General features: G+C 36.0%; 1 protein-coding gene across 4 annotated transcripts in view; it reads right to left on the minus strand.

The window, feature by feature from the left end:
* LOC122064873 (polyadenylate-binding protein-interacting protein 3-like) overlaps positions 1–4,195 on the minus strand; it is a 44,139-nt gene extending 39,944 nt beyond the window's left edge. The window contains exons 1-2 of one of the 4 annotated variants that reach the window (XM_042628657.1): positions 3,760–4,195; positions 3,036–3,087 (exon numbers count right to left, since the gene is read on the minus strand). The gene's annotated coding sequence lies outside the window, so the exon portion shown is untranslated. The remainder of the gene's footprint in view (positions 1–3,035; positions 3,088–3,759) is intronic. The other 3 variants (XM_042628658.1, XM_042628655.1, XM_042628656.1) reach the window with 3 other exon arrangements.
* Positions 4,196–11,560: the final 7,365 nt, after the last annotated feature.

Genomic DNA, 11,560 nt, shown 5'->3' on the forward strand with positions numbered 1-11,560 from the left:
CCCCAAAAAAAAAAAAATAGTGACATGGTGACGTGGAACAGAGCAGTAATATCTAACTTATCCCCTTATCAAGCCATGGAAAAACGAGAAGGTCAACCAAGGTGGTTGAATTTAGTGATGTTTCCTATTCTCTAGAAGGCCAAATAAAGCTAGAGGCTTGCTGGTTATCGACACTAATTTAGCACATGGATCCAGGATTTACAGCAGATAGACCTTTATAGATTATAAAAAAGGGGAAACTAGTTCCTTCCATTAAATTGTGGCTACCAAGGTAAAATTTTAATCCTACAAGCCTCAATATGTCTAATGTCAAGAAAAGATAACATCAGATTACAAACCTGATGCAGTGTAAGACTAGTCCAAACAGAACCCTTAATGTTCCACCTGGGTTTGCCTATAGGCAGCCCAAACAAAAGGCCTAGTCTGGCCGTCAAGTTATGTGAAGTCCAGGACAGTATTTAGGCCCATGTGTTGGCCATAATTAAGCCCAGGTTCAGTCCAAGTTTCTGTTCAAAGATAGCCATCGAACAACGATATCTGGAGGAGCTTTTTTAAGTTATGGTGGGCCCCAGGGACAGCTTGCGTAGAGAAGAGTTGGGGAAATATTTATTAGAATTTGTGGGACCCATTATTGACCATTGTCTGGGAGATAACTCAGGAAGACAGTTGCTGCCTTACGTGAGATTCTTAGAAGATCTTTCTTATCTTCGTTTCTATTTTAGTTTTATCTTGTTTCTATTACTGAGAAGTTATTTCATTTCCAATTTGATTGTAAGGCTTTTGGTAGTCGTTCAATTCCAGAAACGACATTTCGTGTCAAAATCAGAATTTTCAGTTTCTATGTCAAAATGCCGTTTTAAAACAAAAAAAATATGGTGTCTGGTGAACCTGTTTCATGAACGATAAACCTAGTTGTTCACTTTTTTTGTATTTGGAATGACACTAAAATGACAGAACAAGGATTCGTCATTCCATCATTTTGCGTTTCTAGAGTTTTTTTCCCTTTTCGTTCCAAAAAAAACCGAAAAACACCAAGTTGACACCAAACGCTTTATTCCATTTTTTTGTTCCCATAGAACGGAAAAATGTCAGAAATGTTTTTTCTGGATGACTACCAAATACAGCCTAACTATATATTAGGAGTTTGTTAGGATTAGTTTCTACTTACTTTGTTTCTGTTTTGAGAACTTATTGTAGTTGGTTCTCCATCCAGCCTGGGGTTCTTCTTCTGTGTTTTAGTTTATTTAACAAGAAGGAATGCAGAATTGAGCCCACGATTTTGAGTTTAAAAAGAGAGAGAGAGAGAAACTTATGCTTTTGCTGAGTAAGTCAGTGGCTCAGTGAGAGACCCTTCCTATCCCTTCTTCTTCCTCTTCGATTATCTTTTTTTCTATTTTTTTTATTTTCTGTGATTGATCCATCACTGAGAGACACTCGAAGGTTGTTGGGACTTCTGATTGCTGCTGATTAGACATTAAGAGACTAATCTGTTGCTGCCACATCGAATCCTGGTGGAAGACTGAAGAACATCTCCTGTGGACCCACAGATTGTTGCTATATTGAAGATAACTTCAACCTTCAGGAACATCAGATCCAAGCACCTGTTCCAGCCCAGATTTTGACACCAAAATATCAACTCTCCTTCAACCTTAGTTTCAAACTAATCCAAGGTAGTACTCGTTATTTTGGATCCCTACTTTCTAATTCCATTACCCTGTCATACTCCAGCATCTATCCATCAGATACAGTTGCAATTTTGAAGAGTTGTTCAGGCATAGGAAACCTACAATCGATGAGAAAACAGTTTTATCTGGGCTAGCTAGTTACTAAATCTGAATCACTCTGTTTTCCTTAATTTTTCTGTCTGTTCTCTGGCATGCTGCAGACCAGAGGGATGCTCATCAGACCTCACCCAGAGTGGTGTCATCAACTGCAGAGGGTCCTAAGAGTTGAAATACCATACTGTTTTGGTGTACTGTTACCTATTGCTGGATTGCTTCTTGTAACCACTGACATTGTCATATACTGATCCCACTGTAGAGTCGGTTCCTAGTTGAGTAAAAGGGGACTGGTTCAACATCAAAACCAGATGAGAGGAATTGGGAATATTGATTTGTTAAAACAATTGATTAAAGTGCTTAGGTCTTTCTGAAGACACAGGTGAGTCCGTGAAAAAGGAATCTGAACTTCCATTTTCCCCAAGCACTATGAAATATAATTAAATTCCATGCATGCTACTCCAATAATAAGGCCCTTTTTGGTATCATTTTTTCATTTTTATTTTTGTTCACAAAAACAGTTTTGGTTGCATTTGGTATCATCATTTATGGAGCTTGTCTCTATTAAGAAAAAAATTGATAAAACACAAAAACCAAAAAGAGATCAAGAGTCATTTATGTGTTTTGGCCAAAATTTATTTTCAGTTATTTTTGCGCTGAACTTTAATGAGCATATGCTTAAAGTCCCACTATGGAAGGGTAAAGTAGTCATTTGTTTTGTAATTAAAAATCCAAGCCCCTTACCCCCTCTTCTTCAGTCCAAAGCGGAGAAAGAGAGTTATAAGGAAGATAGGTGAAGGGAACATCTCTTCACCCATTTCTTCAAATAATCATTTTGCACATAGGGATACCAAACTATTTCTCACAAAAAAACCATTTTTCTCAAGTAGTTACCAAACTATTTTTATGTTTTAATAAAAAATAATTTTCACTAATGATTTTTGTTAAATAGGTAAAAATAAAAAATAAAAATGATACCAAAGAAGGACTAAGTGCAGTTGTTATATTTCTGACACATTAGGCCAAATCATTTTTCCTATATCCTTCCTCGTTGAACCAGGACCAAATATCAGATGAAAGAAACAGTCTTAAAAAGTTCAATTCATAATCTTTTTCCAAAATTGTACACTGTTTTGTGTCAAATGCTTTAATATATTGTGCTGAAAATTGCCAGCTCAACTGAATGTACTGTACAGGCAAGCTTTATTGCCACTTTATCAGAAAAATCAATTTGCAAGGGAAGAAATCAAACCGTACCTCTTCAATCGAAGCCGCAAGTCGAAGCTCCCACAAAGTTGTATGGAAGTATCTGCAAAGGGGTGAGGGGAGAGGTTTTTGATAGATAAGGAAATAAAGCACGGGATTTGATCATTTTGGATGAATGTTTCCACACACGTAAACATACTCATTACCCAAAAGGAGAAAGTGCACTAAAAAAAATCAAGTGCTGACAAATTCCAACGATTTACCAAACAAATAGCAAACTCAAATTGCAGACTCAGAATCAATAGAGTAAGTTTTGCACAAGTATCCATATTAAAAGAAGAGTCATTTCGCTGAAGAAAACTAAAACCAAATCAACTAACACCAATGCAGATCACAGCAAAACCAGAACACGCAGCCCAAAAACAAACCCATAAAAAAACAGCTGCCATAAAGGAATAAAAATTGAGACATGAACGAATAATTTGCAAACCTAATATTTTAGCTTTGCCAGATTATAAACTAACTGGCACATTGAAACCAAGCAATAAAAACAATGTCAATGAGCTTGTGTAGTTTCAATGCTCAGAAACATGACTAAACTCAAAAAGAAACATCTTGAATGGAAAACATGATAAATGGAGGGGGGGGAAATCGAAAGCAGAGAAAAAAAAAAAAAAAAAAAGAAATGGCAATTTCCTGAAATTTACAGCAAGTGCATAAATGGACTGAATTAAGAATGAAAACAAAAGAACTATGCCCAAAAGATAATCCTTACCAAACAACTTCAATAAGTCTCTATTTATCAATAATTCTCCTTCGACAAGTCTTTATTTTTCCTCTTTTATTCTCTTCTTCTTCAAGGAGAGGTAGAGAACAAGGAGGAAGAAGGTATTCTACACTAGGGTTAGAACAAAGGGTATGAATTTGCGTTTCCAGAGGTAAAACGGACGAGAAACAAGCAAAGAGGAGAATCAAGATGATTCTCTGCAACAATAGAAGAGCAGGATCGAGAGATCGAGCGGTTCGGAGATTGAGATATGGAGGTTTTTAAGGCTTGCGGCTAAATCGAAAACAAAAACCGAGTTAACGTAAACACAATAAAATTGGAAGTTTGGAACAATAAGCGTGACTCAATAAGGACTTAAATGGAAATTTGAGAATTGATAAGGGTGTTCTTGGATGTTAATAATATCTCCAGCCAAACATAGGGATAGCTACCAGCAAAGCACAGCATTTGGTCTGTGTTCTTTGCATATTTCAGACTTTGGGACGCGAAAGGGAGTCACCTTTGCCGTTTTGGTCCTGTAGTTGGTCAATTGTACACTTTGTTAATAGAAGAGTTTAAATTTTAAGGGTCTCTCTCTCTCTCCACTTTTTTTCTCAGATTAGAAGGACATACATATCTGATGGCTGGGAGCCCATTGGGATACGTGCTTAGGTACTAGAGTGCTTGCTCGGGGTGTTCCTAGTCATGGGATTGTGACTGGAGAGAACCAGAATTCCTTGATTAATCTAGGATTTAAAAGAATGATCTGCATAGGTCGAAGAAATTGACTATGATCAACTGAAATATGTCATATATTTCAGCTGAATAGGCCAATCTAATCTTGATTTTTAAAACACTAAAGTTACCTTTTTTCTCTCTATTCTTTTTAATATTCTAATTAATGTGGACAATAAATTCTATTATTTTTAAATAATATTTGGAAGAACAACAACTTGGTAGATTACAGTCTTAGTTCTTAACAAACAAGGGTTTTTTTTTCTTTCTTTGTGAAGACGTAAAATGTTTACCCAAACACCTAAAATAGGGTTCAAATCGAATACAAATCGGGTCTAAACCAAATAGTGAACCAGATAAAAATCAAACTTAAAACCAAATTGTGTCAATTTGATTATGGTTTGAAAAAATGGGCTCATATGTAACTTTTGTATCCTAAATGAAACTTAAAATTACACGACTACACAAAGGGTTTTGCTCTATGTACCATCATTTGTTAATTGTTATATTAAGATTATGACCATACCAATCATACCCTCCTAGACGTTAAAGGTCCAAAATGTCCTTCACCATTCCCTGACATCCATACTAGCACAATGAACAATCCTCCTTCAATGTGATTTAAGGAAAACTTAGGGCCCGTTTGATAACATTTATGCCATTTCTGTTTCAAGAAACGGTAGAAACATAAATTTTCATTTATAGAAACATAAACAGAATTGAAGGTGTTTGATAAGTCATGTTTTTGGAAGTCAATAGTAACCAACGAAATAATGGCCACGAGTCATTTTCCAGAAATGGCGAACTTGTTTCGTCTGGGTCGTTTCTTGAACCATAAATAGGTAGAAATTTTTATTTCTATTTATGAAAACAAGTGAAACAAAACAGTTTTATCAAACGTTTTTTGTTCCGTTTCTACTGTTTCTGAACACATAAATGTGTTTCTTGAAACGTTATCATTACTTTTTACGTGAAGTTTTTCTGTATCGATGGCTGAGTAATAGGATGGTTCAAATGTGACGCCATCTCCCCCCACTTTGAATGTGGTGATACACAATGGTGTGCCATGGTGAGCGGGAATGAAAACTTATTCCTTACTTTTTTTACCTGAAACAATGATTTGCTTATGTTTAGAGTGCGTCGATACACATATTGGATGATTTTACCCTTGAATATTAATGAAGAATGTGCGCACTCTAAACAAGGTTATTTATAATAAAAAAAAAAAAAAATTCATTTTCCACCTATAATTTTCAATATAATTGAAAAACCAAGTTTTTTCGACTTGACTCGACTCAAAACTTGATAATACATGCGAGCCATACATTGTCAAGGAGCCATGCCTCTTTTCCTACTTTTTAAGTATCTTCTTTTGTCTCCTTCACCAAGTGATGATGGACTGAGGGAGTGAAGCTATAGTTGCTTTTTAGGTGAGAACAACAAAAGGGGATAATATTGAAGACAATGAACAAAAATTCTTGGGTTTTGTTTAGTTGTAGACAAACCTATGATCTACAAGTAATATATGGTCCAAAAAATGAAAAAACCAGCCTCAGGCAAAAACATTGAATCGATAAAAACTCAGATAGACTCGGATATGGAACTATTATTTCTTAAACTTGTGCAAGTCTTCGTGGCTTTCAACTTAGTTTCATATTAATATTGAAGACAATGAATAAAAAATATTGGGTTTTGTTTAGTTGTAGACCAAAACTTATGATCTACAAGTAGTATATGGTCCAAAAACGAAAGAACCAACCTCAGGCAAAAACAGTGAATCAATGACAACTTGGAGACTCGGACATGGAACTATTATTTATAAACTTGTGCAAGTCTTCGTGACTCATGACTATATCTCATATATATATATATATATATATATATTACTCAAATTTGGGTGACTTCCCAACTATGATTTTTGCATGAAATTTCTTTAGTTTCTTTTTGAAACAAAATATTATTTAAGGGTATTTCATTGATTACATTTAATTACCTCACTTATATTCATAAATGCCCCTAAATGACTTTCTTTTTTTCTACCATAGAATTTAATCGAGTTAAGTTCTACATGCACATCGCAAGATTTTGGATCATCTCAATCTGGATATACCCTCCAATCCCATCTCACACCACGGATGAAGAAGATCCAGGCTCGCACCACAAATAATCAACGAGTATATATAACACTTCATATCAACCAACCAGGATGCAAGAATTGAAATCTTTGCCACGCCACTAACATGTGTGGATGCCTATGCCTTTCACTACCAATGTTTTTCTCATGCCTATAGAGGTCATATTTAAAGGCATGAAGAACGACAACCATAAAAGTATAGCTCATTCTCTTTTATTTATTTTATTTATTATTATTATTATTATTATTATTATTATTATTATTTATTTTTCCTTTGTTTTTCCCTTTTTTTTATAATGAGAGATTCGCTTTCCATTAGCCTACCTTTGCATATACTTTTTCATGGCTTCCAAAAGCACAAGCAAAGCATTAATACACATGAGCATAACAAAGGCGTTTGCTCTTTACCCAAGAAAAACCGAGGATTTGCTTTTGCTTTCATGTTTATTTATACCTCTCTCTTTTAAATTATGGATATTAAGTACAATCAATCTTTTTAACCGAGGCAGATCGAATCCAAATAGACAACAAATGCGGAAGACAAAGGAGCGGCGGAGAGGCTAATGAGACATCTAGTCGCTGGCAAGACTTGGATACACAACCCAACACATGGCTGGGTCCTCCCAACTGTTGGATGTCTCACTGGCCTCTCCAAACCATAGTTAGCAAATTCGGATTCAGAGAATTATTCGGAATATTTCATTATGATAATTTAAGTGTTCGGTCAAAATTTTGGTCAAAAAAGCGAACAAAATAAAATTATGCTTCAGATTCGGATTCGGATTCAAAAATTATTCATTTACCAAAAAAAAAGTCGGACAAAAAATTCGGACATTATTTTTTAACATTTACAATATATGTTTCATTTTATAAATCAATTAGAATATTTACTTAAGAGATGAATGACATAAAAATTAGAATGCATACAATTTGAAGTCCACCTGATTCCCATAAAGGATTTTGAATTATTGATGTGATGATAGTAGAAGTCCAACATAATACCTTACATGTATTTGATGAACAATACCCAAAAACTATTACACAATATCTAGAACTTGCCTAACCCAAAATCAAATTAACTCAATCCAAGAAGCACATACACGGCATTACAAAAATACATAAACCTCCCCATTATTACTTCCTTGCAGTAACTCTCATTTTTCTTAAGCATAACACATGAACTATTATGTAGAAACGCGACCCTAAAACAATGTAGAAGATAATGGAAAAACAAGAACAAGCCATGCACACAGATTTACAAGGTTCGGTAAGATTGTCTACGTCCCCGGTGAGATGAGATCCTGCTTCAGTATCAATGGAGAATGGGTTACAGCGCTCGACTCTCACACCTCTCAATATTGCTTGCATTACAGAGAAAGAAACCCTCACTACCATGGTTTTAAGTATTGGTGCATATCGTGCCGTATCGGCCGATACGTATCTGTGTCGGTAGGCATCGACACGATACATACCGATACGATACATGAAAATTTTAAAACCCTTATGTATCGATACGTATCCTACGCTACACACCGATACGCCACCAATACGCACCGATACTCACCGATACGTACCGATACTATATGAAAAAATCAAAATTGAAGTGAAATGTACGTTTCGGTATGTGCTTGATTTGGCAGGTGAATCGTTTACCCCGCTCCATGTCGATGAGATCGGCAGGTGAGACGAGCACAAGTTCTAATGTGCTTGATTATGATGAACAAACCTCAAGGATTAACCGACGACTTCGAAGTTGGGATATGCCAAAGATTTCAAGAAATGATCTCTATGATCGAGACTGGTTCGGACTCGAAACAGTCAAGACCGTAGAACAAACTATCAATTTTACCCCACAAACACAAGAAATCCAACTTTTTGATCCAATCACCTTGCAAGATTTATACAAAGACCGCAAATATAATTATGTCCATATTGGCTTAGTCCAAGTAGCCATCAAACCCCTTCACCGTGAAGGACTCAACACTTCCATGTTGTTAGCCCTTCGTGACCAAAGATTTCTTGAGTTCAATAATTCCCTTCTAGGAGCCATTGAAACCAGTCTTTGTTATGGACCTGTCCATTTCAATGTCTATCCAGATATGTCCATAGCCCTAGAAGACCCAAATATTTTACATTCACTCAAACTTAACCTTAAAACTCATGGTTACAAATTAATGCATGGAACCATTCAAATTTCCATCATCCATCGCATAAAATACAAAGCTATGAAATCTGTCCAACCTCGTGCCAAAAGAACATCCTCAAAAGTCCAAACCCTTTACCTTGAAACTGATTGTATTCAGGGACAAATTGTTTACCCAAAACTTTGCCGTTGGGAAGATATTACTTTCCCTGAAGAATGGCAGCTGCAAACGACTGCAATTCCCCCTCAAGTTTCAAACACCAGTATCCGTTCTATTTCCCAGGATTCGGACGGATTAGTCGCCATTAGGTTTAACAGGCAAACACCCCCTCCTGCTTACCAAAGCTCCAGAAGATCATGCTCTGAGGCATCTTAAACCAATGGGTTTCTCAAACTAGGACAACTTCACCAATCCCCAACCTTGTTGGAGTTCAAACTAATCAAAATATTGTCCATGGAACATACGAAACTACTTCTACTGTTCCTGAAACAACCCCTTCTGAGGCTCCTGATCAAAGGTCTCCTACTCAATCTGAGGTTGAACCACCTCCTAGAGATTCCAAAAATCCTGGAGTCTACATCATTCAAGTAGAAACAGATTATCAAATTGACAAACCTCTACTTCGATCAGATTTTGAATCCTCAAAAAATAAAGAGAAACGTGAATGGTTCTTAAGAACCTTTAATCTTGAACAACAAGCTCAAATTCGAACAAATTGGTATAATTTTATGACAAATCTTAAAACAAATGTCTTATTCTTTACATATTTTGATATCTATGCCCAGGATAATAATATTTACTATCCCTGGCATAATCAGGTATGTACTCAAACTACTTCTCATAAAACCTGGACCCTTTATGAAGGACAAACTACTAATGCTATTCATCCTCCGGTAGAAAACATCAAACACAATTATAAAAATAATGAAATAATTGCTTCTCCGTTCAAAATTGCTGAACAAGAAGATCCAAACCGAAGACAAATTGAACAACTAAACTTTGCAAATTTAAGTCTTCAAACTATAGGTAATCAACTTTCTAGAGTTGAAAACCTTGTCCAACCAAAACCAATAGCCTCCTCATCTATGACACCGGCTCCGGTTCCAACTTCCGTTTCTTTATTCAAACCATATAATATTCCTCTAAAACAGCAAATTGCTCTAAACAAATCTTTTGTTTTAGATCAAATAATCCAACGTCTAACTATCCTTAATGCTGCTGAAGCACATTTAAGTGATCCCCAAACACCAATCCAAAACCAGCCTTCAAACGAACCTTCGGCTGAGTCAAATAATAGAGGTGTTCGCACTATCATAGGATGCTCTTCAGACACTTCCTCAAGCTCTGAAGAAGAAGACTTCCCCAAAATCAACCAAATTGGTCAAAGCTCAAACCAACATCCGGTCTTCCCTGACCTACAAATCGAAGCTAGAGGAATTGCTCCTCAGGCTTCCTACCAAAGTGGTATCATCTATGAATGGAACATAGATGGTCTGTCTGAACATAATCTCATGAATAAACTTCAAGAAATGACCATGGTTAGCAACGCACATCGTATCAAGAATACACCAAATAGTGCTGTGGCTACCTTGCTTGTTTCAGGCTTCACGGGCCAACTCAAAGGTTGGTGGGATTATGTCCTGACTGATGTCCAAAAGACAGAAATTTTAATGTTTGTTCAAATCACACATGAAGGAGTTCCCCTTCTTGATGGTGAAGGTATTCCTATTGAGGATGTTGTTAATACCCTTATTTTCAGCATAGCAAATTACTTTCTAGGAAATCCTTCTCGTCTCAAGGACAGAACAACAGAACAATTATCAAACCTTAGATGTAAGAAGTTACATGATTTCAAATGGTACAAAGACACTTTCTTAACCAAAGTCTTGACCAGACCTGATGCTAACCTTCCCTGTTGGAAAGAAAAATTCCTCACAGGATTACCAACTTTGTTTTCAGAAAAAATCAAACAACGCCTTAGGAAAGAGAACGATGGGGTTATTCCCTATGACCAAATGTCCTATGGCCAAATTATTAGTCTAATTCATGAAGAGGGTCTTGCTCTCTGTACTGATATTAGATTAAAGAAACAAATCCATAAAGAAAACAAGTTCTACAAACGCGAGTTAGGAGGATTCTGTGAACAATTTGGATTTCCACCTCTCAGACCTCCATCCAAACAAAAACATAATTCTTCTCGCAAATTTTATAAAAATTTCCACAAATCTAAAAAATATGTGTCTCACAGACCTTTCACAACCCCTGAGTTTTATCATAAAACTCCTTCAAAACCAAAATATAACAAATACAGAAAGCCTTTCAAGGCACCTAAAAATTCCAAAGATCAAAACCTCAACAAATCTTCGCAAGGATGTTTCAAATGTGGCAAACCTGGTCACATTGCCAAATTTTGTAGAGTTTCAAACAAAATTAATTCTTTACAAATTTCTGAACAAGATAAAACACAAATCCTTGCCTTATTCCAAGAAACTTCTTCATCTTCTTCTGAGGATGAAAATTACAGACTTAATCAAATTCAAGCCTCTGAACATAACTCTTCCAGTTCTTCCAATAATGAGAAATTTCAAGCCTGTAATTGTGATTCTTGTATTATTGGCCTTAGCTGTGAAGATTGTGTTCCCAAATCTGTCCGGATGCTCCGTGCATCACCAAATTCAAATATTTTTTACTATATCGATAGCTTAGCAGACCCAGAACAAAAGAATGACTGTCTTGAGCATCTTAGAAACAATGTTTCTACCCAAAATTCCCCTCAACCTTACAATCTCCATCAAAT

The sequence above is a fragment of the Macadamia integrifolia genome, unplaced genomic scaffold (assembly GCF_013358625.1).
Source record: "Macadamia integrifolia cultivar HAES 741 unplaced genomic scaffold, SCU_Mint_v3 scaffold1799, whole genome shotgun sequence".
NCBI classification, from domain to species: domain Eukaryota; kingdom Viridiplantae; phylum Streptophyta; class Magnoliopsida; order Proteales; family Proteaceae; genus Macadamia; species Macadamia integrifolia.